Source organism: Dipodomys merriami, unplaced genomic scaffold (assembly GCF_024711535.1).
Source record: "Dipodomys merriami isolate MVZ:Mamm:240054 unplaced genomic scaffold, mDipMer1.0.p SCAF_561, whole genome shotgun sequence".
In the NCBI taxonomy this organism is placed as follows: domain Eukaryota; kingdom Metazoa; phylum Chordata; class Mammalia; order Rodentia; family Heteromyidae; genus Dipodomys; species Dipodomys merriami.
In genome coordinates, this window is record NW_027206137.1 from 283,826 (window position 1) to 310,216 (window position 26,391).

A 26,391-nucleotide genomic window follows, 5' to 3' on the forward strand; every position below is an offset into this window, starting at 1 on the left:
AACGTGTCATTTTATATGTGCTATTTTCTACATAAATTTCAATAATATATGAATCTGTTCATTATATATGAATATTTAGCCAAATTCATATCAGTATGCTATTATGCTATTACTTTTTGAAAGGCTATCTTGGGACAACTTTTATGATCGCTTTTTCTGATGTAGAAATTGACTAAAGCGTCAGTAGTAGCTTAAAGGAATACTATTCATTTCTCTAGAGCTATTAGAACTGAAGACTGCATAGGTAGATATGGAGCTTGTACCTGGGGATTAGGTAAAGAGACCAGGTAAGGGGTGAATGTGTGTCCTCTGAGAGCCTACGATGTAGTGTAAATCTATGTACCTTTATTTGCTTTTATTGAGAATTGTGATCACTGAATTATGCTTTATAATTATGTATCCTTAAGCAGAGACTGATTTGGGGCTTTGATTTACTGACATAATATTTTTGGTGTAAGTACCTAGGTGATAACTTTATATTTTTGGTTGTGGGGCTTGAACTCTGGGCCTTGGTGCTATCCCTCAGCTCTTCAGCTCAAGGCTAGCACTCTAGCCACAGTGCCACTTTCAGTTTTCAGTGATTTACTAGAGATAAGAGTCTTACAGACTTCCTTGCCTGGGCTGCCTTTGAACCATAATCCTCAGATCTCAGCCTCCTGAGAAGCTAGAATTACAGGCCTGAGTCACCGGTGCCCAGCTTCTAGGTGATAACTTTTTAAAGCAAGTTTGCTCTGTTGCATTTAGATTTGAAACTGCTTTTAAGGATCTTTTCGTATTTTATATTAGCTAATGATTTGTGACAGATGTCTACATACTTGTTGATGCCCAAACAAGTATATGGCCTGGCATATTTATGTATGTCTTAATAAGCTTTCTAAATTCCCACATATTATATACTTTTTGGAGACCTTTCAGAGTCCTTTTAGCTTCTTGGTATTGCTTCTTACTTTATAGTCATTTGTAGATGTGGGTTGCAGCTCCAAGAGAAGTTTCTCCTGTATCTTCCTCCTGTTAGACATTTCTTTATGGTTTAATGATACTTTCGATCTTTGCCAGTTCTGCTAGAGTAGGTATGTATTTGGTTTTACAGGGGTGTTGACCTTCATGGTGTCTGCTGACCAAGTGGTAGGATTTACTGTAGGGTAAGGGATGATGTAGAGCAAGGAACTGTGCAAGACCAGCTTTCCATAAATTAGAAACTTGATGCATCTGTACTTCTATTCTTCTTCGTTTAAAGAGTCTAAGCTTTTTATGCAATCTTGTTTTTATTTGTTGTTAGTATTATTCTGGATACAGACAGTTCCAGGGTGACCTGGAGTTCTCTGTGTCCCAGGCTGGTCTCTAAATTGTTAGCTTGCTACTGCCACCTCCTAAATGCTAGCATTACAGACATGTGCCACAATGCCAGGCAGAACTATACTTCTTTGAGTATCTGTTCTAAAAGACAAATGTATAAAATAATAATGCAAAATGTAACATTAGTTTTACTACCATTCTCTTCTATAGGACCTGAAGAGAAACTTTTTGAGTGGTTGCTCAATCTGGAATTCCATATTCTCAATGATCTTTTTCTTACTTCAATTGTATGTATGTATCTAGATATACATATATACGCATATACACATAATATCTATATGTATGTATGAAGAGGTGGCTGTGTCACTTGTGGGGCTTCCAGGAGTGATGTTGGAAAGACGTGTCTCATGGCATTCATTTTGGGTTTCTTTGTGACAGGAATTTAGGTGGTGATAGTTAATAAATCAGTCTTAGTGTAAGACATTTTAATGTGTGAAGGATCTGGGGCTTGAACATAGGGCCTGGGTGTTCACCCTGAGCTTTTATGCTGAAAGCTAGCACTCTACCACTTGAGCCTTGTCTTCACTTCTGGATTTTTGGAGATAAGAGTCTCACTGATTTTCCTGCCCAGCCTGGCTTTGGACCACAATCCTCAGATCTCCGCCTCCTAAGTAGCTAAGATTACCAGTATAAGCCCCCAGCATCAGGTAAGACTCACTTTTTGTGGTTTTGGGTTTGATTGTTGTTTAATTGTTTCTGTAGTTTTCAGAGCTGAGGTCTGAACTTAAATCCTTGCACTTGCCAGATGAGTTCTCTTACACTGAGCAAGTCCCCAGGCCCTCCTGTTGTTTTAATCAGCTAATGTGCAGTCAGTGCTGTCATGTGAACTTTGGATCCATGCGGAAGTGAAAGCCAAGAGATGTGCAGTTCATCCCTTGTTCATGCTGAAAACACTGGCAGAAGGACAGACCCACATGACTGAGTAATGACAATTTGGAGTTTCCTAGGGCTGCCAGCTATTCAACAAATAAAGGATTGATATCCATCCTATATAAAGGACTGAAATTAGACAGCAAAAAAACCCAGAAATAATCTAATTACATAGTTTTCAGAAGAAGAAAAAGATGGCTAATAAAGTCATGAGGAAATGTTCAACAGCCTTAGCTATAATAGAGAACATCCAAATTAAAACTGCAATAAGATTAAATCTACTTCAGTTGGAATGACAGCCACCAAGAAAATGTGGTAAGATGAATTAGAAAAGGAATCTTTATACTCTTTTGGTGGGAATGCAAACTAGTGCAACCACTATGGATATCAGTCTAGAAACAGACCCTTCCAAAGACTCCATTATACCAATATGAGGCGTATGTCAGTAAAATATATCAATATACCTGAAAGATGCCAGCATAACTCATGTTTATTACAGCACTGTGCACAATATCCAAATGATGGAATCAGACACCTGGAATCTTCTTGAACTGATAAAGAAGAAGTAATATAGATGTACCATGGAATGTTACACAGCCATGAAGGAAAATGAAATCATGTCGCTCTCAGAAAAGTGGATATAATAGAGGACATCATAATGAACCAAGCTAAAAAATAAAAATAAAAAAACACAAGATATGTGTTTGTTTCCGATATAGAAGCTAGGCCTAAAGAGCATATATATTCATAGACATGATTGTACCTTTGTGTATATGGGCAGATTTACAAATTGAGTCTACAGGACTGTTTAAGAGGGGAAGGGAAAGGGAAAAAGAGAGTGAATAGTTTTGAGATACATTATAACTATATATGAAAATAACATGAAAACTGTTGATCAATGGAAAGTTGGGGGGAGAGAGAGAGGCTGAGGCAGAGAACTAGCAAGAAGGTTGGCTAACTAAGGGGAAAGAGAATGAATATGGTTAAGTAGATTTATGTCAAAGTAAAACTGAAACTTTTTGAAATTGTTTTAAGAAGAGGGAGAAGGATAACATTGTGTGGAAATGTCACAACAAAATCTCCCCTTGTATAACTAATATATACTAATTTTTTTAAAGGAAGGGACTTGTTGCTCACATCTATACTCCTAGCTACTCAGGAGGTTGAGATCTGAGAATTAAAAGTTTGAAACCAGTTCAGGCAAATGAAACTGAGATAGATATTCGAATCTCTAGTTAAACAAGAAAAAAAATAAAAAGCTGGACGTGAAAGTGTACCTCTAGTGATAGAGTGCCAGCCTTGAGAGAAAAAGCTGAGCGAGGGGAGAGAGAGAGAGAGAGAGAGAGACCCTAAATTCAAGACTCGGAACCCGTACAACAAAAGAAAAACAAAACTAAAGTAGAATTTAATCAAAGTTCATGGCAAAAAGAAACTGTGAGGTTAAAAAATTGTTATTAAATTTTTTGTCAGTCATGGGGCCTGTAACCTTAGCCTAGGCACTGTCCCTCAACTCTTCAGCTCATGGGTTGTACTCTACCACTTTAGCCACAACAACACTTCCAACTTTTTCTGCTTATGTGGTGCTGAGGAATTGAACCCAGGGCCTCATGCATGCAAGGCAAGCACTCTACCACTGATCCACCTTCCCAGCAACTGTTATTAATTATTAAAGAGTTGTATAGAAGGGTTACCATTTCATAAGCATGTAATGAATTTTTTCTTTGGGGGCAATTTCACCCCTTCCTTTGTTATCTCCGTTTCCCTCTCCCATCTCTACCTACAAATTGTATAGTTCCACAGTTCATTTTCCTGTTAGTGTCTACTGAGTACCACTGCTGCATTTTTTCACCATTGGTTCTTCCATTGCTTTGCCTCCTATTACCCACCAAAGACAGCTAAAGGAAAAACAGGCAAAAAGCAAGAGACAAAGACCAAAAAGAAAAAAGAAAAAAACACCATCTTCATCAACAAGAGGAAAAAAAATATTAAAAACTTGTTGCAATTTCCTGAAATTCCTGTTGATAAATATTATTTTATATGTTCACTGGCACAGAGGCATTCATTGCACCTTTGGGTCCCTTCCTTAAGAATACCTCTTTTAATTGTGAGTGTTTTTAAAAATTGAATGTTGTTTCTACATACTTAGAACAAAAAATATTTAAGTTGAGATGTATTTTATTAATGCAATATAATTTATATGTACTTTTAAAACTTAAAAAGCCATCACTGAAAATTTTTTTTCTGAACCAGGTTGTAAAAAATGCTGCATTCCATATGTGACTGTAAATTTTTTACAGAAGTGTTGGGAATTGAACTTGGCTTGTTATACCAAACACTCTGTCACTTAAGCCACAGCATTTTGTTGGTCTTCTACTGTAGTTCCAGGCCCAACATAGTCTTATTTTTAGGAAGTATTTTTAATACTTGTAGTTTAAGAATATTTATGGTTGAGGCTGGGAATATGGCTTAGTGGTAGAGTGCTCACCTAGCTAGCATGAAGTCCTGTGTTGGATTCCTTAGTACCACATAAACAGAAAAGACCAGAAGTGGTGCTGTGTCTCAAGTGGCAGAGTGCTAGTAAAAGAAGCTCAGAAGCAGTGCTCAGACCCTGAATTCAAGCTCCAGGACTGACCAAAAAAATAATATTTATGATGTCCTCTCTGTTTCCCTCTCTCTGTCTCTCTTTCTGTCTCTCATGTTGACCATGGTGCTTGAACTCAGGACCTGGATGCTTAAGACCAGTGCTTTACCTCTAGAGCCACCATTCTACTTCCTTTGTGGTGATTAACTGGAGTCTCACAAACCTTCCTGCCTGGACTAGCTTCAAATTGCAGTCCTCTGCTTCCTGAGTACTAGGATTACAGGTGTGAACACCTCAGTTTATGACTCCTTTAAGTAGCTGGAATTTTCTAAGATAAGAATTTTGATTTATTTATAGTCCATTCTCCCTCCCCCTCTCTCTCTCTTGGTTGTAGGGCTTGAACTCAGGACGTAGGCTAGTGCATTAAAGCAAGTGCTTTACCACTTTGAGCCACAGCTCCATTTCCAGTTTTCTCGTGATTAACTGGAGATAAGACTCACACATACTTTCCTGCCTGGATGGCTTTGAACTGTGATTCTCAATCTCAGCCTTATGAGTAGCTAGGAGTATAGGCATGAGCCACTGTTGCCTGGCATATAGCCCATTCTTATTTTATGGAATTTTCTAGTGATAAAATTAATTTTCATATTCTGGAAATTTATATGGATGAAAAATTCATTTTACTGTGGCAACTGTATGTGCACATAGCTCCTTGAAAAGCAAATACTTAAGAAATAAGACACTAAATTTGAGCTCAGTGACCCCCACTTGTAATTTCTAGAAACTTGGGAGGATCATGGTTTGAGGTTATCTGGGGGAAAAGACTGAATATCAACAAGCCAGACATGGGGGTATACATCTGTAATCTCAGCTATGCAGAAAGCATAAGTAGGAAAATTTTGCTTCAGTGCAATGCTCTTAAGTTTAAAACTTAATAAAGCATTTTTTTAGAAAAAGAAGAAATGGGCCATTAAAATTTGCTTTTGCAATCTTATGGTTGTAAAAGCATTACTGTAAACGCATTCATATGACTGCAGAGGCTTTTGCTGTTTTTCAATGGCGTGGAGTTAATGGCCTTGAAGGAAGAGGACTCAGTGGAGGAGACCCTGTGTGTCCTGGATGAAGAGTCTCCAACTAAGTAGGGTGTTTCACATATTTTCCTCATTAGGTTGTAATCTTTTCATACATCTTCTTAATGTATTAATAAGGAGCAATCCAGCTCAAGCTATCTAATGAGTAATTTTTTAGCATAATCATCTTATTTGGGTTCTAAAACTTGCATTCCCATTTTTTTCTGTCTTAACAGTAGATAGCATTGTGTCTTGCATTATGACCATAGTCATTCTCAGTTTCCTTTTAAAAATTATTTTTGTTATCTTTAGGTAGTTGTACAAAGCAGTTGATGAATACAATGCGTCTTGATCAATGTTACCTTTTCAGCATTCTCCCCCAATTCTCCAAGCCACCCCTTCCTTTACTTATCTTAATTCTAGGTTATGTATGGAAAGTTTTGCAATTTACCAAAGCTGTTTTTGTGTACTCTGCATCTTGATTTGTGTCACATCTTCACACACACCCTTTTGACACAACCTTTCCCTTATTATGTCTCAATTCTGTGGCTTGGATTCTTGCCTGCATTCTCCAACCTTCCCCCTTCATCAACCCCTTCCTTCTCTTCCCCTCCCCCTTCCCTTCTTACTAGCACCGATTTCCTGGTTCTTATTTTGCTGGGCTTTGACTTAAAATCTACACAATTGCTAATGAGTGATTTTTTTAGGTACTGGGATTTGAACTGGAGCCTTGAGCTCTTGCTCAGCTTGCTGACAGCTAGTGCTGTACCTCCTGGTTTCTGGTGGTTATTTTGGAGATGGAGTCTAGTAGACTTTTTGCCTGGGCCAGCTTCAAACCGCAATCCTCTGTATCTGTCTTCTGAAGAGCTAACATGAAGCATGACCCACTTGTGTCTACTTCTAATGGGTTTTAATGAAATTAATGGGTTAAATTCAAATATTCTGTTCTTTACCCACCTCTTTCCATCAGTAGCTGTTCAACTCATTTTTTTCTGTTCCTGTTATTATCACCAAGTCCCTCTTTTCTCTCTTTACTTCTTGTTGCTTAGGTGCCTGGTCCGTATCTAGCAGGTTTATACCTTAAGTCCACTTTTCCTTTGGAGTTTGTATGGGATCTCGCTTAGCCAAACCCCAGCAGGATGACTTCTCACAGTTGTCCTAAGTGCCTGTACCCACAGGCAGGCACTGTAATCATTTGAAATCTCTGCAAGGCTTGACCCCCAGTATTCTAAAATGAGTCCTCAGTTCCACATAGCAATCTGTTTCAGGGTTTCACTTTTACCACCTTACAGCTTAGTCCTTCTTATCTACTCAGAACTCTGACACTACCCTTTCCCTTTCGCCCCACACCTCCTCTTTCATTCTCCCTGTGCAGCTTTGTGTCATAAACAAGGTGGGAGTCATCAGATGGGAACTTCACAGTTTTTTCCCTGTCAAAGGTACAAACCTGTCTATAGCCACTCATCTCCTAAGTTCCTGCCTTCCTGGTAAAAGCCCATCTTCTCACAGCTCTTAGAGCTTTTGGTCTTCTCTCTCTACTTCATCGAAGCTTCATATGTCAGGTTTTTCCCTTCTGTATTCATCTCATTTCTCCCAGCTCTGGTCTTGGAATCAACAGTTTAAACACAGTCATTCTCATGCTGGTTCTGGGACTTGAACTCAGAGATTCGTGTTGTCACTTGGATTTTTGCTCATGACTGCTAGAGCCATGCCTCCAGTTTTGCTATTTTTGCTGGTTAATTGGAGATAAGAGTCTGAAGGATTTGTGTACCCAGGCTGGTTTCGAACTGTGGTTCTCAAATCTCAGCCTCCTGAGTAGCTAGGCTTATAGGTGTGAGCCACTGGTGCTTGGCACTCAGAAATCTGCTGACCCTTCTCTTGAGCCTCCATTCTCTCATGATTCCCTCTTTCTGAGTTGTGTGCATTCTTTCTTCATTTACATACCCCATCTTCATTCCTCACTTCACTCTTGCCCTCTTTGTGTTCTGGAAGCTGTCACCATGTCTCCTGATGTAATGGATGTTTCAACCTGAGTCTTCTTGGTTCTCAGAATCATTGGACTTTATTGATTTCTTAAACATGTCCTCTAACTGGCTTCTGATATCACAGTACTGATTTTCCTTCTGTGTCTCAACATCTCCTTTAAAGGCTCATCCTTGCCTTGTAGGTCTTTTAAAATGCCATCTCTTTCAGCTTCTCTTCTTCTAGAGCCCGTTTGTGGGATCTTATGTATCCTGTGCCTTAAACTGTCAGGTATATCTCCAGAATTATCTCTGAGTCCTTCCTTCAGTATAATTCTGGCCACCTCCCCTGATCCCATATATTCCTTGTACTCCACATCTCCAGGATTTAGCAAATTACTTTCATTACAAGCCTCTGAGCCTCCTCAGTTGTTTCCACAAAGTAGAAGCCTAGGAATAACCTATGGAACTCCCTTTGTGACTCCCTCTCCAAAATTCAATCCTTCCCTCTGTTCTGTGTGATTTGTACCATACCTCCAACAGCACAGTCATCTGGCTGTCACATGGCTCCCTGCATTTTCACCTTGTGTACCAAAGTGGCATTCAGACTGCTGTTCCCTCTACCTCACTGCATACCTCCCCCCAGTGATTTCCTGCTCTTTTTTAGTTTCTGACCTGACCTACACAGTCCTACATGGTCATGCCTCCATAGGACCCCCAGTTCCACCCGTGCCTTCCCTGGGTTCACCTCATGTCTCCTATTTTTTAATCTCAGACATATACCTGTCCTCTCCTACTATCCTCACATCTGACATGCTTTCACAAGTATTGATTTCCTGTTCTCTATACTTCTTCCACTCATCTTCACCTTCAAACCATTAGAACTTTTAAGAAAGCGTGTCTAAAGAGCATAGACTTGGATGCAGAGTGCTGAGTACAAATTGTAGCTCCACCACTCACCAGACTGGAAAATTTATTTAATCTTTCTTCAGTAGTTCTGTTTTCTTCATCTGTAAAATGGTAATAATACAGTATTTATGCTACAGAGTTGTTTTAAGGAGTGTGTGTATGTGTAAGGGAGAGAATGTACACATAATGCCTAGCATCTGGTTAGCACTATAGAAATATCACTGTGAATATATATATATATATAGATATATAGATATAGATATAGATATAGATATAGATATAGAAATAACAATGTTATCACTGTGACTTATAAGAATAAAAAGGCCACAATGATTGGTGATTATCAGAAGAATTAATTTGCTATTCAAAGTTGATGGGAACCTGCTTTGTTCTCATAACTCCACATTTCTCCCATGATCACTCACCTCCCACCCCTCCCACCTCCGGGTCCTTCCTGGTTTTCAGGAGTACTTCATCCCTGACCCCATCTGAAGTGCAAGACCAAAGCCGGGCACTGATGGCTCACTCTTGTCATCCTAGTTACTTAGGAGGCTCAGATCTGAGGATCACAATTCAAAGCCAGCTCAGGCAGGAAAGTCCATGAAACTCTTATCTCCAATTAACCACCAGAAAACCAGAAGTGGCACTGTGGCTCAAGTGGTAGAGAAGTAGCCTTGAGCTGAAGGGCTGAGAGACAGCACCTAGGCCCAGAGTTAAAGCCCTATGACTGACAAAAGAAAAGCAAAGGGAAGTTCACGACTAGGATGATACCTCAGTTAGAAAATCCCAAATGGAATATAAATTCCAAACAGAACAGTTTGGATAATAAATCCCCAATAGGACCAGATGAAGAATCTCCAAGAAGAGTATAACAACTCTTTCCTGATCTCTTCTTCCAGCCCAATCCTTTTATCTATCCAAAGACCTATATTAAGGACTTACTTCTCCCGTCTTGTCCCAAACTTCTTATATACCTAAGGATGGAATATGAAAGATTGACCACCCCCCCTACTGTCCCAGGTGCATATGGACACCAAGCAAAACCCAGGTATGTGTGGACTTGATGTGCAGGCAGGGCAGTCTGACCCAAGCCTGGCCTCCAACATTCCACTGTGAGCTGATTGAATGTCCCCATCTCTCAGCCCTAATAGCCTTTTGATAACCTCCTTGATAACCTCTGCCCCCTGACTGAGACTCCACAAAAGTCCACCTCCAACCCCACCTCCTTGTAGCCTCCATTCCTCCAGGAAGTTTGGTTGCCCCTTATTGATTCTCAGTAAGTAGTCCTAGCCTGTCAAGATGGAGAGTCCACCACCATGCCATACCACCAGCCGACAAGGAGTGGGTGAGGCTGTAAGAGCTGTTATAAGTTTATATCAGCTTTTAAGATTTACTACATTCTTTTTTCTTTTCTTTTTTAAAGATTTTATTGTGAAAATATCATACAGAGGGGTTACAATTACATGGGAAATGTAATGAGTACATTTCTTATCAAGCATTGTTGCCTCCTCCTTTGTTTCCCCTTCCTATCCCTTCCCATCTTGCCCCTCTATCCGGCCAAAGTTGTAAAGATAGTTTTCAACATAATGGCTTGTATATATCATTGTTGCAATGGGTCCACCTGTATCCCTATTTAAATGGGTTGTTTTTGCCTTCTCCTACACAATTTATACCAACATCAAATACAATGAAAGCAAGGGTTATTCCCTGTGGGCTGGTGGTATGGCATGGTGGTAGAACTCTTGTCTAGCATGTAAAACTCCCTGAGTGTTACAAAAAAAAAAAACAAACATAAGCCTCAATCCATTGTATCTGGCCAGAATATATTGAATTTTGCATGCCACTATAAGAAACAATTTTGTTTTAAGGTTGGAAATTGGTTATATTACCTAAATGATTAGCAGATATCCTTTTATTTATTACACATGATGTTCTCATTTCACTTCTTTTACTTGTATGTTTTGATATAAAATCAGAAATATGAAATATTCAAATGATGTGGGAGAGAAAGGAGGTTTTAATTTGGCACTGATTGGAGTGGGAGGAGATTGAAATCAAGTGAATGCATGGCACATGTCAGTTTTCATAATAACCTAAACATCTCCCCAGTTTGTACAGAAATTTGACACTCAAGCATATCATAACTTTGCATAATACATATTTTCATTGACGACTTTCTTTCTGAGAATGACTAAACATGAAAATATAGTACTGACTTCTATCAAGGATCTTTCTGTTTTACTTCTAAATTAAACTTCTGAAAAATTTTAAAGGCTAAAACACATGAAAACCTGAGAAAAACTGAGTTCACTGTCACTGAATTATATACAAGGAAAGAAGAAACAACATTTTTAAGTATCAGACCTAAATAAATAGGATAACACAATAGATTTAAATTGTACAAAGGAAACCATTAAAAACAAAGACATCAGAGTAAGGAAAACAACTATAAAATTAATCTTTAATTCTTATTACTTTTTGTATATTAAATATTGTAAATATTTTTTGAAAAGATGGAGAGTCCAACCTGCTCCTATCTCTTTTTCTATTTTTCTTAACAAAAACTACAAAATATGTTGGAAAAATAGGATTAATATTTAATATGATGAATTAAGCCATGAGTTGTCTAAAGAGATATAAATTTATATGAATGTTGGGAAATTATGTGAACTGGATACCTCTGGGAACACATAATATTCTTTCTGAACCAATGAACATTTATATATAGTTGGGTGATATAAGGGTGAGTAACAGAATGAATTATAACATCATCCTAACCTTCATATTTATGGAGATACTGTAGCATTCATAAAAGACTAACGATTGTGTGATCTATCTGAGAGATGGCAATCTCCATGAGGTCTAGTCAACAAATCTCTGCTGACTATAGCTGTTACTAAGCATCTAGTTGAACTCCTGGTGCTGCCCTATAAAGTAGCCATGTTGGACAACCATGCTGAGAAATCCTTGTTTCTGTACTCCCTTGTCAAGCTTTTGAAAGTTGGAAAAACTATATCAAATGACTGTAACACTGGCTGATCTCAGTCTTGCCTAATACTGATTTAACATTGCTGCTTTCAATAATATATAATGTGCACTTCTCAGTTATATAAATTCTAGATGGATACTGTTTTCTTTTTACTGACAATCACAGTTGCTCTTCTTTTTTGATGTTGCTTCCTTAGAGGAAGTTGAAATGTTCCTTGTCCCATATGTTCAATAATATGTGAGGATAACTGTCACTACTTGTATTTTGTTATAAAAAATAACATTTCCTAAGTATTACTGTGTGCCAACATCTTCTCTTTATAGAACTTCTGTGTATTAATTCACTGAACTCTGGATTGCTCTGAGCAGTTAACTGTTAACTTTCTTACATGGAAGCACAGGGGTTAAACAACTTATTAGTAAGTACTCAGACAAAATTTGAGTCTAACAGTACATCAGACAGAGAATGGTAGGAATCATTCATTGGCATTCAGATGATCATCCTGTTAGGGACTTCCCTTAGCTGGGCACAGGTTGCTCAGGCCTATAATCCTAGCTCCTCAGGAGGCTGAGATCTGAGGATTGAGATTCAAAGACAAGCCCAGGCAGGAAAAGTCCATGAGATGCTTATCTTGAAGTAAGCACCAGAACTGAAAGTGGCAATTTGGTTCAAATTGGTAGAGCACTAGTTTGAGCAAAAATACTCAGGGTCAGCTCCCAGCCTCTGAATTCAAGCCCACAATGGACACACAGAGAGAGAGAGAGAGAGAGAGAGAGAGAGAGAGAGAGAGAGAGAGAGAGAGAGAGAGAGAGAGAGAGAGAGAGAGAGAGAGAGAGAGAGAGAGAGAGAGAGAGAGAGAGAGAGAGAGAGAGAGAGAGAGAGAGAGAGAGAGAGAGAGAGAGAGAGAGAGAGAGAGAGAGAGAGAGAGAGAGAGAGAGAACTTCTCTTAAAAAGAGAAGATATCGGTTCTGTCATCTTGGGGATTGCCAGAAGGATCACTGATTATTTCCCTAGATAAGATTGATGGAACAACCACCTCATTCCTTCCCTTCATGAAAAGAAAATGTTGGGAATATGTTTCCTTCCTTGTTAGCTTGTACCAGGGTTTGAACTCAAGGATTCAGCTTGCTTGCTTGTCACTCTACCACTTAAGTCGTGCTTCCAACCTAGCTTTTTTTGTTGGTCATGGGGCTTGACCTCTGGGCCTAGGCGCTGTTCCTGAGCTCTTCAAGTCAAGGCGAGTGCTCTACCACTTGAGACACAGTGCCACTTCCGGTTTTTTTACTGGTTATTTGGAGATGAGTCTAACATACGTTCCTCCCTGGGCTGGCTTTGAACCACGATCCTCAGATCTCAGCCTCCTGAGTAAGTAGGATTACGGGTATGTATCACCAGTGCCGGTCCAGCTAATCTTTTCCTGGTTATTTATGAAATGGAATCTTGTATACTTGTTATTCACAAAAGCTTCAATTTTCCTATATAGGACTGTAGTTACGAGCCACCGTGGCCTAGCTGAGTAAGTATTAATACAAGGTATCTATCTTCTATTGCATTTTGTTTCCAAGTGTATTCGTATAAACAGTGCAGATTTTGCATATTTATGTGTTAGGTTAAATTTGCTTGCCTCAGTCATATCTGGTTAGTAACTTTTGCTTAGTTCTAGGGCCCACTTTCTTTGGTTCACTGTATTTTTCCTATATTCAGGTAGAAAGGTACCTTACTGAAAATGTGGATTTGTGGACTGGTGTTTTAGATATTCTCTTAGAATATCACAACTCTTTTTCTAAGCCCCATTACCCTCTTACTCCCTAAATCTCAGTGTAGTACAAAGGTGAAGGCTTTAGAGATACAATGCAGTATCCTTGTGGTACCCTGGAGCCCCTGCAAGGTCACCACACGGACCTCTGATGGGTCTTCGTGGGCTGGTCATGGGGACCTTCCCAGGACACACATTCAGAAGTTCCACTCCCCTTCTTGGGACCGGAAGCAACATGTGCCACATATACTTTCTATTTTCTAATATTTTCCTTCAGTGATATAAACAGAACCAGAACATAGAAATATTATGTTTTATTACAGCAATATATATTAACTATATTATTTCAACCTTTAAAACCATGTTAATATTTTATATACAGTTGGTATTCTTTCTGTAATTCCTTATTTTTTATTTTTGAATGTAACTAAAGTAATATAGTTTGTGTGTATTTTATCATTCTAGTATAACTACATTTGCACTACTTACATGCAACTTTTTTCAAATTCTGATATTTAATACTGTGTTTTTGGATAACAACTTTATTGTACTTTTATTTCAGTTTGCCATTATGGCCTTATAAATACAAACAATAAAACCTATTTTTGCTAGTATAGAGTTCAATGTCCTTTGGAAACTACAGACTCAGGATATAACATTGTGCATACACTAATGTGTATAACCTTATTTACAACTGCTCCATAAAATTAGTAGTTTAGATGGCAGCCTCTTCATGCGCACTAGGCATGCTGGGGCCTCTGGTGAAGTAGAAGCCTCACTGCAGCTCGCCCACCTTCTGCAATACCAGGGGACTGTGGGAGAAGAAGACATGCTGGCGGGCTAGGATGGTGCCACAGCACAGAGCCAGCTGCAGTCACTGGAAGCTCTACCTGGGCATAGGCGTACATGGCACGGTGCCCACTGAAGTACTCTAGCACCGGCCTGTAGGCCCAGGGCTTGAATGACCCTTCCTTGGGAAGGGTCATCATGCATTGCATGATGGGGCCTACTGAACCAAAGCCTTTCTCTAGATCTGCTTATACATAGATAGCCTTCTTGGAGCAGGGGAAAACTCTGTTGTGCTGCAAGAAGAAAGACAGGCACAGAGGTGGTAACTCCAACTTTTGTACCCAAGTCACTGTGGAAGATTTCTTCCCTGCAACCTCCCACCAGATCAGTCTGTCCAGCTCCTTGTCCTTGGAATAGCAACCATTGACACTAATGTCAGGTACTAATGGCTCCTCTTTTGTGTTGGTTAATTGATATAAAGAGAGCCCCTCCCTCAGACAACAAAGTTATATTCTGGGTTTTGAAAACATTCTGTTTCTGAGCATTCCCAGTGTTTGGTTTTTGTATTCTTTCTTGTAAATTCTTGTGAAATTTGTATTTTAGGTGTGTGGGGAGGAGCAGCCAGATTATGAACATAGTTTCCTACAAGCCTTTTATCTAAAAAGGAAAACAGATTCCCCTCTAAAACTGCCTAACAGTCAATAAATTTGTGAGGGGAACAGGCTATTTTCTCCTAAGATCAAAATGTGCTAGTTTTATATGCATGCTTTATGTGTTCAAAATACAATTAAGTCATTCTCTATCATGGAAACGATTGGACAAACCTGAGTTAAGTGTCCTGGGAGCCAAAAGAAGGAGTTTTGTGAGCTTTACCAATGCGGGGGGAGAGGTGAGAGGTGTTAAAATCAACATATTATTTTGTAGAATCAAAGTGGTAATACAAAATGAGAATGACAAAAAATCTCTGGTCTCATGTGTTGATCTCATGTGCTGCCCTTGACATGGCACATTTTGCCTTTCTGGCTGTGGTTAGGTCCACCTGCCCGGTGGATAAGTTGTCTTCAAGGCATCTTGGTCCTGAAGAGGGACTTTGATTACCCAGTGGGAGTTGGAACCAGGCGAAGGACAGGACAAAGTCCACTTCCAGGGCATAGCTCCTTAGTTCCCCATGCAAGTAGGATTAGCAGGGAAATTTCTCTGAATTTGACTCCAGAAAACAACCACTGAACCAAAAGGAATGACCGCCAAACACCTTTCCCCTTCCTCCAATCCCTCCTTCCTTGGTAAAGTGCAAAATAGTTTTGCAGGTTTTGGCACTCACACAAATCACCAACCCTCACCTGATAAATTAGGTTGCAAGTGACTAAGTCATGTAAATGCATAAGGCCACACTCTTTACTCTGGACAACATCTTCAGGTTGTTTGATGCTTTAATTTTTTAAAATTCCTTTTTGTAATTTGTGGGGCTTGAACTCTGTGCCTGAGTGTTAACATGTTGCTGAACTCCTCAGATCAAGCAGAAGCATCTACCACTTGAGCCACAGCAACACTTCCTCCTTTCTGGTGGTTAATTGGAGATAAGAGTCTCACAGATTTTCCTGCCATGGTTTACTTTGAACCATGATTTTTTAAATTATATTTCTATATATTTCCGCTAATTTCAGGAGGCTTGGGTCTCCTTTCTCTTTTATTTTCTCCTGTATCTTTTCTTGTTTGGGAACAAATGTCATGGACTGTCCATCCATTCAAAACTAAGCTTATTTCATTAATTTAATAGAAAAGGAATCCAGCTTGCCTGCATCTCAGGGAAGCTTTGCATATAATGTTCATCTGATAATTCACATCAGTGAATTTTCAAAGTCATGTTGATAATTTTTTGTAAACCATTCACTAAAAAGGTCCCAAAAAGCAAGAATAAATAATAATGTTCTGATTTCTAACAAGGTTAAAAAAACAAGTATTTCAAGAAAACACATTCTAGTCTTCCCAGATTCCATGGTGAAGAAGTCCTTAACACTACCCCCTCCTTTCAAACTTGTAGCTTTATTCAGTTTTACTAGCTTTCATTTCGGTACTAGCACCAGTAATCTCCTTGTAGTATTTGACAGTGAAATTCCATTTGTTAATAGCTCAATTCATATTGACAATGGTAGACTCATGAGTTAACTATCATAGAACATAAAATATTGAATAGCATTAATTATATGCAACTATTCCATAAATTAATATAAGTACCACATATATGCATCTTCATCAATTTTTAAAATGCAAAAGTTACATATCTGTGTCATAAAATAAATCAGATCACTAGTATGAGACTAAGCTAAACCTATTTCATCATCCCCAATATTCTTTGTAAAATTTTCTCTTCTCATTAACTTTTACCTTAAGGCCTTCTTTTCCTAGCAACCGATGATATGTTGATGACTCTACATTTTAGTCACCTCCGTATAACTTTTTTCCCTTTCCACCTGCAGTTAGTAGCTCATGTTAAATACCTGAGGAATAATTGGTCCCAATGTGCCTGAAAGATGCCAGGAGTACCAAAGTCGACTGGCTGTGCCCACTCTGCCCTTTTTTACTTAGGGAATGGAGTATCAGTGTCAGGGGTGTCAGGGAATCAGGTGGCTGGAGCCATGGTACTATGAATTATGGGTAGTAGAACAGAGTAGCAGAAACTAGGATACCAGGGAAAGAAGAATTGTGACTATAATCATTGAGTTGCAATGACTGGGCGTAGGAAGCACATCTGGAGTTCACTGCTCCTGCAGCACTGAGCCCAGGACAGCCGGGGAGGTTCCAGCTCTAGATCAGGACCAGGCTTTGTGGACAAGACCAGATAGGGCATCTGGGGACCTGAGCGGTGGCCGTCTTGTGTGGGCTGGGAACTTCATTCGTGTAGTCTAGGTTTCTCCATGGAAAAGCGCATTCACTCCTGTGCCTCTCCTGTCTTTAGGATTCCTGCTATTCTCCTGCCTGCTGCCATGTCCAACTACAGGTGTCAACTTCTCCACACTGCTGAAAGGCCATCCCAGACATGCTCACAGGGCTTCCCATGCATGCATGCAGAGCTCTGGGGTGCCATCCTCCAGCCAAACTGTACCCGCTGTTCAGCTTGGCCTAGGGGTCCACGAACTACAATCTTACACAGGAAGCCAGGGGTACACAAGGCCATCCTGCAGTCTCAGGAATCCTTTCCCTCCTGCTCAGGTGTGGGGTGGCTGTGAAGCCAACCACAACATCACATTTGATTATCTAAAAGGAAGAATAAAAAAGCTTCACTGTCCCAGAAACAACTGCCCCTAGGGTTCTTTGTGTACATGAGGGGTGTGTGTGTGTGTGTGTGTGTGTGTGTGTGTGTGTGTGTGTGTGTGTGTGTGTCTGTGTCTGTGTCTGTGTGTGTGTGTGTCTGTGTGTGTGTCTGTGTCTGTGTGATGTGAGAGAATCAAACACAGCTGAGGTTTGGGGTAAAACACTTCTTCACTTCAACATTGAGTTTTGGTATCTAGTGGTTGTCCCCCCCCCCAATTCTGAGTCAACGTTCTAAAGTTGTCTTTCTTTATAAATTTTTTTTTGGGTCCGGTTGTGGGGCCTGAACTCTGGGCCTGGGCACTGTCCCACAGCTCTTCAGCTCAAGGCTAGCGCTCTACCACTTGAGCCACAGCACCACTTCCGGCTTTTTTCTTTTTTCTTATGTGGTGCTGAGGAATCGAACCCAGGGCCTCAGGCATGCAAGGCAAGCACTCTACCACTGAGCCACCTTCTCAGCCCCCCTTCTGTATACTTTTATCCTTTGATCTTCTTGATGTTCAGATTCCTATGGTCTGCTTGTGAACTGCACCATTTACTTGTTGAAGGTGGGCCTTTTAAAAAATTTATGAAGCCCTTTGATCACTTGAAATGCTGTTTTTACTGTGTAAGTGCATTTTACTTAGCCCAACTCTTGAGGCCTTCCCTGTGACTGGTAATTCTGAGATTAGCTTAGGGCTAATATGAGATACTATCCTTTCAATCTATCTTTCTAGTGAAAGAAGTTGGGCGTCTTTATTGAAATAATTGCCTGGTTGTAAAAAAAAAACAAAACAAAAACAGTGTTATAAATGTACAATCGCTTGATTTTAGTAAATTGTGCACTGTAGTGATAATTTTTTTTTACTAAGGTGAATAGTTGGAATGGGAAAAAAACCACAAATTCTAAAACTTAAAAATTGATCAAATAACAAAAAAAAAAGAAAGTCACTGATTAGGAATGTATTACAAATGTAAATGTTTAATAAATAAATGAAATATTTGAAATTCTTATCCACAAAGGAAATATGTATCAAAAAGTCACTGAGATTCCATATTACACATCAGAATACTTATCACAACTCAAACAAATAAAAACAAATGCTGGAGAGGTTGAAATAAATCAGGAATATTCAGTTGTGTGGCATTATAAACTAGTGCAACCCATAAGCAGCTCAGAATGGAATTTTACACAATGCCAAAAAAGACACATATTTTAATGACCTTTACAACAACTTGGATACATATTGAAGGAATATGATTCAACATGAATATCCATGTTCATGTCAGGAGCATTCATAACAATCAATCTCTGCAGTCCACCTAGGTGTACCAGAAAGAGGGAATAAAGAAAATGTAATATTCATAGCTATAAACATATACTGGGATATAAGAGAAGTGAATGCTTCTAATATTTCATTTCAAAAATATTTTTGGATATACACAATCCTAATTTCACTTGGTTTTATGGCATTGTGTTTTTGCTTTGGTGAGGAACCTCCATAATGATTTTCAGAGCAGTTATAGCAGGTTAAAGATATCCTATAATATGTGGATGGTAGACCAAAATTTAAATATATCAGTGAACACATACAGGACAATCATATATAGTTTATAATTTGAGGCAATGTTAAGAAGGCAACAATTGGGGGAAAAGACAATTTTAGAAGCTTAATAAGAAATTATCTTGAGAAGTTGAATAAAGAGGTACAAAATGAGATTCATCAAAAGCTGTTGAATGATAGAAGATGGAAGAAGGTTAGAAAAACAGATTCATCTGCATGGTCAACTCGACTGAAGTATATGCATATTTGGTGTACCTTGATGAAACTCATTCCAAAACTGTGAGCTATTCTTTTGCATCTCTTGCATTTGAGCTAGAATAGGTCCAGGCTCAGCTCATGCCAAGAGGTAGATGCATTGTGACAAGTTCAGGTTTGTACTGAAGATCATCATATTGAAAAAAATAACTGAAATTAATGGCACCCTTCTAGACTTGCATCTATACTAACAGACAACTTCCTGGTTGCTCACTCTGTAGCTTCAATTCTTTAGTAGCAAGAACAATTCTAGGAGGTCTTTCCTTGCCATACTTTTTGAGGTTTCCACTGAAAATTGAACTTATTAGAATCTCAAACGTTTCCGTTTGGGGGTGGTGGATACTGATGGCTTATAACTACAATCCTACATATGCAGGAAACGGAGATCTGAGGATGGGGGTTCTAAGCTAGCCTGAGAAGAAGGTCTATGAGATTTCTCTCTAGTTACCCAACAAAAAATCAGAAGTGGTACTCTGTACCAAAGTTGGAGAGGGCTAGCTTTGAACCAAAGAGCTGAAGGACAGTACTCAGTCCCTGAGTTCTTGTGCTGTGACCAACAAAAAGTAAGTTTCATTTTTTGACTATGGTTTCCTCTTCTAACTCACCATGTGCTTTATCAGGAAGTCTTGCTTAAGGTTCCTATGTCTTACTCAAGTAGATTTTGTCTGTCAACAATAACCAAGTCTACAAAGTCTACCTAGAGTACAATCAGCAAGTTTAAAACAAATATAATATTTTTTAAGTGTGGATGTGCAGACCTTTGACTAATTCTTACTTTAATGAAACTATGTTGGCCTTCCTTCCACTTGAACAATTGTGTGTAAAATAGATGCATCCCTGGATTTAATCGGTTCTTCCCAGAATCCATTTTTTCAAGATTGTTTTTCCATTGATGCAGAAAAGTTCCAAGTTGTGGCTACTATTATTTATTGTATTGCTAGTTTTAAGCATGGAAAAATATATCAAAGGTATTTCAAACTTGATTTGTATGAAAAATGTTCATTCATTATCTAAATTCAAAAAACATAAATTACTAAATGCACTGTTTCTTTGGTGAAAAGAAGAGCATGCGAGTCAGAGATAGTCTTCCATGTAGGAGTCTTAGAGGATCTGACTATCTAGTGGTCTGGCTTTTAGTAGTAGGTTGCCATGATGGGTCTTTCCAACACTTCTAGTTTGGAAGTAGAGGCCTGGTGAAACAAACACATTTGTCTCTGACTTACTCTCTTTCAGGATGTCCAAGGCTGATATTGATTGTGAACGATAATAATTGTCCTCCTACCATTTCCTTCTAAGTAATTTAACTTATATTTGGGATTTTGCAACTTGTAGCAGCTTATATGTAACAGTCTCCTGTGGAGCGATTTAAGAGCGAACCTTCAGTATCTGTGTTACAGTATAGTGGTGTCATAACAGTTCCTTATATTTTATAATATAAGATAAATAAAAATGGTTTTCTTAGGAAATCTAGCTAAATTATGTATCATTAAACATTATGATAATCGTGTGTCAAAGTTTATAGATCACTTTATTTTCAAAAGAAAATCGAAGTAATCAGAATATTGATATTTTTGAAATGTATAAGGCATGTATATTTCCAAAGGCAATATTACCCATATTTCCAGTTTCCTATTTTGTCATGTAGTTTATTAATTTTGTATTTTGTCCAAATTATAGCTTACTATATATTACTTGTGCTATAAGAAATGGAATACAAATTCAATTCTTGTGTTTGTTTTCATTCATTTGTATTTATCATAAAGTTGTTTTGCAAAGAGGTTTCAATTCAATGAGTTTATTAGTATAATGCATCTTGATTAGTGTTACATTGATCTACCCCATCTTTCCCAACACTACCCATCCTCCAAGTTACCTGGTTCCATTTTTACATATGTATCATTAATATTATGATTGTATTTGCTATCCATTCCTGTTTTCATTAATCTGCCCCATCTTAAACTTCTTCCCCAGCTGAACATGATTTCCTTTCTGCTACTTACTTTCTTGAACTCTTCGTTCTTGGTTAGTTATTCAGAGAACCACCATCACTGTAATATTTCCATAAGCATACCGAATATTGGGCTTTTAAAGTTTATTTTGATTTCAACATGTACATAGGAGTTGACATTCAATACATGAGTACATGAGTACACTGGATCTTGATCAATGTCACCTCTTTCATAATTTTCCCCAATGCTCTCACTACCAACTTTTCCTCAATTTCTTCATTTTATGGGATATGCATTAAGTTAGATCATTGCATTTATCCCCACTTTATTGCTTCATATATCTATTTCTCCCTACCTTGATCCCAGTCCTACCTCTGAGTACTTGATTCCTGGTGTTTATTTTGTTGGAAGGTTAGTTAGCTAGTCTAAGGAATTACATTATTTAAATTCTTCTCTGAACCAACCATATTTCAGTTCATAACTAGGTGTATACTTGGATTCCACCCCAAAGTGTGCATATTGTATTGATCCTGATCATGTCTACCTTCCTATATAACAGAAAACATATCTCCCTGGGTTTGACTTTCTTCCCATCTTTCACTTAACATGATTTCCCCCAATTTCTTTCCTTTCTTTGCAAATGATGCATTATCATTCTTTATAATGGATAAATAAAATTCCACTGTGCATGTTTATACACACATATGCATATTTATATGCATATAGCTATCATATTTTCCTGATCAACCTGTTTACTGAGTGGCATAGTCCATATCTAAATGCGATTTCTTGTACTATAATGCTTTTTCTTTCAATGTTTTGGAAAAAGACTTAGTATCATTTGCCTAATCTTGTGCATACAGTCTATTCTATAACAAAAATCATTCTATTAATTTCCTAATCTAGTCATTTACATTTCTATATATGTTGGCTCCTATAAATCACAGGGATTCATAATTGTGTATGATTCTGTTTTTAAGAGCAAGACTAAATGCTTGCTTGTATATCGTTGACACTTGCAAATAATTTATTATATAATTATATATACATACATATACATATATAATTTACATATTGACATACATATATATACATATAGTGTGTGTATATATATGTATATATATATATATATATATATTATCTATGTGCTAGTGCTAGGACTTAATTTCAGGTCCTTTTGCTTTTCTTTTTTGCTCAAGGTTGGCATTCTTCCATTTGAGCCACAGATCCACCTTTAGCTTTTTGGTTCTTAGTTGAAGGTAAGGGTACCATAGTCCATTTCACCTTGTCTGTGAGTACCATGGTCCATTTTAGCTTGTCTGTCTTGAAACTATGATCCTCAACTTTCAGCCTTCTAAATAGTAAGTCAAGCACCACTAAACCCAACCCCATTCTATTTGAATTAAAAATTAATTTAAATAACAACAACTTGTAGTATTTTCTTTCTTTTCTTTCTTTTTCATTTTTATTGTGAAAATACTGTACAGAGGGTGTTACAATTACATGGGCAAGATAATAAGTACATTTCCAATCATGCATTGTAGCCTCCTCCTTTGTTTCCCTTTCCCATCCCTTCCCATCCTCCCCTCACCCCTTCCCCAATCCTAGTCTCCCCACCCATCAAAGTTGTAAAGTTCGTTTTTCCACATAACTACTTGTACATCTCATTGTTGCAATGAATCCACCTGTATACCTATTTAAACGATTTGTTTTTTTCCCTTCCCCTCCACAAATTATACCAACCTCAAATACAGTGAGGGAGGGACATACAAAGCAAGAAAGAAATAATCTTATAAATGTGTTAGAAACAATCACCTGAAAGAAAAAAACATTTGAATACATATTTTAGGGTTCATTTTCCTAACATCAACTTATCTGAACTTTTCTGCTTGACTCAGACATATACATTTTCAAATAAATGTCTTTTCATTTAAACTAAATTACACTCCTTAATTTTTTTTCTTATTCCAACTTACCTACCAAGAAAGAAAAGGAAAAATTCAAAACTAAAGAACCTCTGAATCTAACAGTTCTCAAGCCTGCCAACCACAGTTTCTTTGCTGGGAAATAGAACAGGATGATGTTTTCTACAAGCAAAGCAGCAGAAAATACTCGTTACTGAAGTAGCTGCAAATCTGATAAGGATGAGGACAAGCAAATTTATTCAGTAAGTATTACAATGTGTTTGCTGTGGTAGGCTGACTCTAGTAGATAAGTTTAGCCTATCTTAGAGGATGTTCATAATCATGTGGAGAATAATCAAAGGTGAATATGTAATTAGAGAGGTGTGATTTCTGGAAGATGAATGTTTATATTGTAGTTTGTATACTGTTGAAAATGAGACGGTTAAGATAGGGATGTTTATGTAATTTTTCTGCTTGTAAGACAAAGAATTATACTAGCAATACCTTTGAAAACTGATTTTAAAGTAAGGGTCCTTACAGTTTCTGTTGCAAAATAAAGTTTTACCCAATAAGTAGTTGTTTATTCTGAATTGGTTTAGAAATGAAATATCAAAATATTATTGAACACTCAATAATAATGACTTAAGAACATGCCACGGATAATCACAGCTACTTAGTAGGTAGAGATCTGAAGATAGCTGTTTGAAGCTAGCCCAAACAGAAAATAACTCTGAGACTCATACAGACAATTAGCCAAGAAAAAAGTATGAAGTTGTCCTGGGGTTCAAGTTGTAAACTGCTAGCACTGAGCAAAATGGCTCAAGGAAAACACCAGGCCATAGTTCAAACCTCAGTACTGGCACAAAAATAACATGCACCTAAAACATACAAATATGTTTATTTAAATAAAGTCATTCCTTGTATCCTTCACAGTATAATAATAAAACAAATTTTATACATATATAATTTATAGTAGTAATAGAATATCAGTAATTATACTATACATATATCATTTATATATTATAATAACATTACATATATGATACATACATTATAGTAATAACAATACTATCCATTAAATTAATACATGTTTTGGAAGAGTGAATAGATTTTTTTAGTACAACAAAGTACCTATTCACAAAAAAATATTCCTTTTGGATTATATATCACTAACAAACTATTCCATGTGCATTCAAGGTACTTAATGATAAAAGCCTGTGTTCATAAGCATAGGTGTCGTTGACATGGATTTGTTACTCCTTAAACTGTTACACCAATTACTTCCACAAACATTGAAAGCTGTATGATGTTCATTCAGCTATATCTCTAGAAATTAAACCGATCTTTATTTGATACAAAGATCATTTGATACAAGTCATTACCCATACCCTTTTCATTTAAAAATATTTATATTCTGTAGCAATTTTGTTGCCATTATAACCATAATGAAGAAGATAATGTGGCTTCATCTACTCCATAGTTCTTAAAAGGTAATGAATGTGACATTTACAAAATTGCCTCAGATATGCCTTGTGGAAAACTGGATTTGAATTATGGTCAGTCTTAGGTACTTGGGAAATTTGCTTGGCCTTGTTGGCTAGGTCTTTTTGAGTGATATATTGAATTCCTTTCCTAAATTGCAGAACTGTCATGAGCACTAAAACTGCTCTAGTGCAGGTGCAGTGCTTGGAATGGTGTTTTGAATAAGTCCCAGATAAATCTGCTTCTCTCACCATGGTCACAGCATCCTTTCTGAATGCCTTCAGAAATATTTACCCAATTGATGGTAATATCTGTGAAAATTTGTCTTTACTAAAAAAAATATTCTATTCTTCACATGAAACAATGAAAGTAATGTTGGGGCTGTCCTGTGGCTTTTATTCTAAAGGAGGTTTGCCTAAATTTATTTACTATATTAGTGGTACCAGTAGCATTCTTTAGTGCTGCCCTTCATGTTTCTAGTCTGTGTTCCATCTGGAATACAATTGTAACTTAGTTTATAATCTTTGTTACCAGAATAAAAAAATACAAGTGTCTTTCCAATAACAAGACAATTTAGGCAAACATTGCATATTATATGCTTAATACTTTCCTGAAGTATATTTCTAATTTCTTTTAGACCCATAAAGGATAGCTCAGAACAGGGAAAGAGCATTGTAAGGAATAATAAAAAGTACTATTATGGTGGTCTTAATGACAAAGTGTAAGGAATATATAACAAAACTGATGGTAGGTTAATTTGCTCTTTTTGCTATTCTCTCCCCCTTCTTTGTAGAAAGGTTCTCACTATGAAGTGACAAATGATCTAGACGTTTCAAGCCTTGTCTCAGTGACAGAAGAGATGGGATTAAGGATATGTGCTACTATGACTGCTTTTAAGGAAGTTCACAATAAAGCCATACTAACACATATAAAGAAACTTTTGTAAGTGATGTGTATTCACTTCCTCAATTGCCAAAATTAAATTCATATGTCAAAACATCAAATTATTTACATTACAATATATGCCGTTCACCTGGAATCACCTCCACAAATCAAATGCAAACTAAAAGCTCGATCTCAAAAACCAACATCTAATCAGTATCTGAAATACAAGAAGATAAACAAAAAACCTAATGAGTGAGACCTTTCACACTGGTAAGAGCATTGATAGCTGGATTTTAAACCAGGGCTTGAAATGATCAGATGTCATTAAATATGTGATTAAATTGCAGGATTGACCTTGGTCTCAACATTGGAGGTACAATTCAAAGGCAGCTAAGGTTGCTGCAGTATTGTTGCTGCATATTCAGTGTGACTCTCCCTAATAATGGTAGTGTACAGAGTCGAAGCTAAGTCAGTAAAAGGTATAGGAAGTATTCTCCACTGAGAAAAATTGCAGGGGTGATCCTCCCTCTTGCGTTGAGAATGTACAGCTCATCTCATTTTACTTTAGGCTCTAGCATATTTCTGATCTGAAGACCATTATAACACTTCTGTGTGCAATGAGTGTGAGCAGTGAGCAGGGTAGGTGTGTATTACTCTAATACATATAAAAACCTTAGAGGTATGGGATGACCCGACCCTCAAACTTCATTCTATGTTGTTGAGTTTCATGGAGAAATATTAATAATTAACCAATTCAGATTAATCTAAGTCTGATTCAGGCA

At 37.7% G+C, this 26,391-nt stretch overlaps 1 long non-coding RNA gene across 2 annotated transcripts in view; it reads left to right on the top strand.

Annotated features, from left to right (window-relative positions):
- LOC138812325 (uncharacterized) overlaps nucleotides 1-26,164 on the top strand; it is a 44,341-nt gene extending 18,177 nt beyond the window's left edge. Inside the window, exons 3-4 of one of the 2 annotated variants that reach the window (XR_011367584.1) lie at nucleotides 23,323-23,505; nucleotides 25,518-26,164. This is a non-coding gene — a long non-coding RNA (uncharacterized lncRNA). The remainder of the gene's footprint in view (nucleotides 1-23,322; nucleotides 23,506-25,517) is intronic. The other variant, XR_011367585.1, reaches the window with a different exon arrangement.
- The last annotated feature ends 227 nt before the right edge of the window (nucleotides 26,165-26,391 follow it).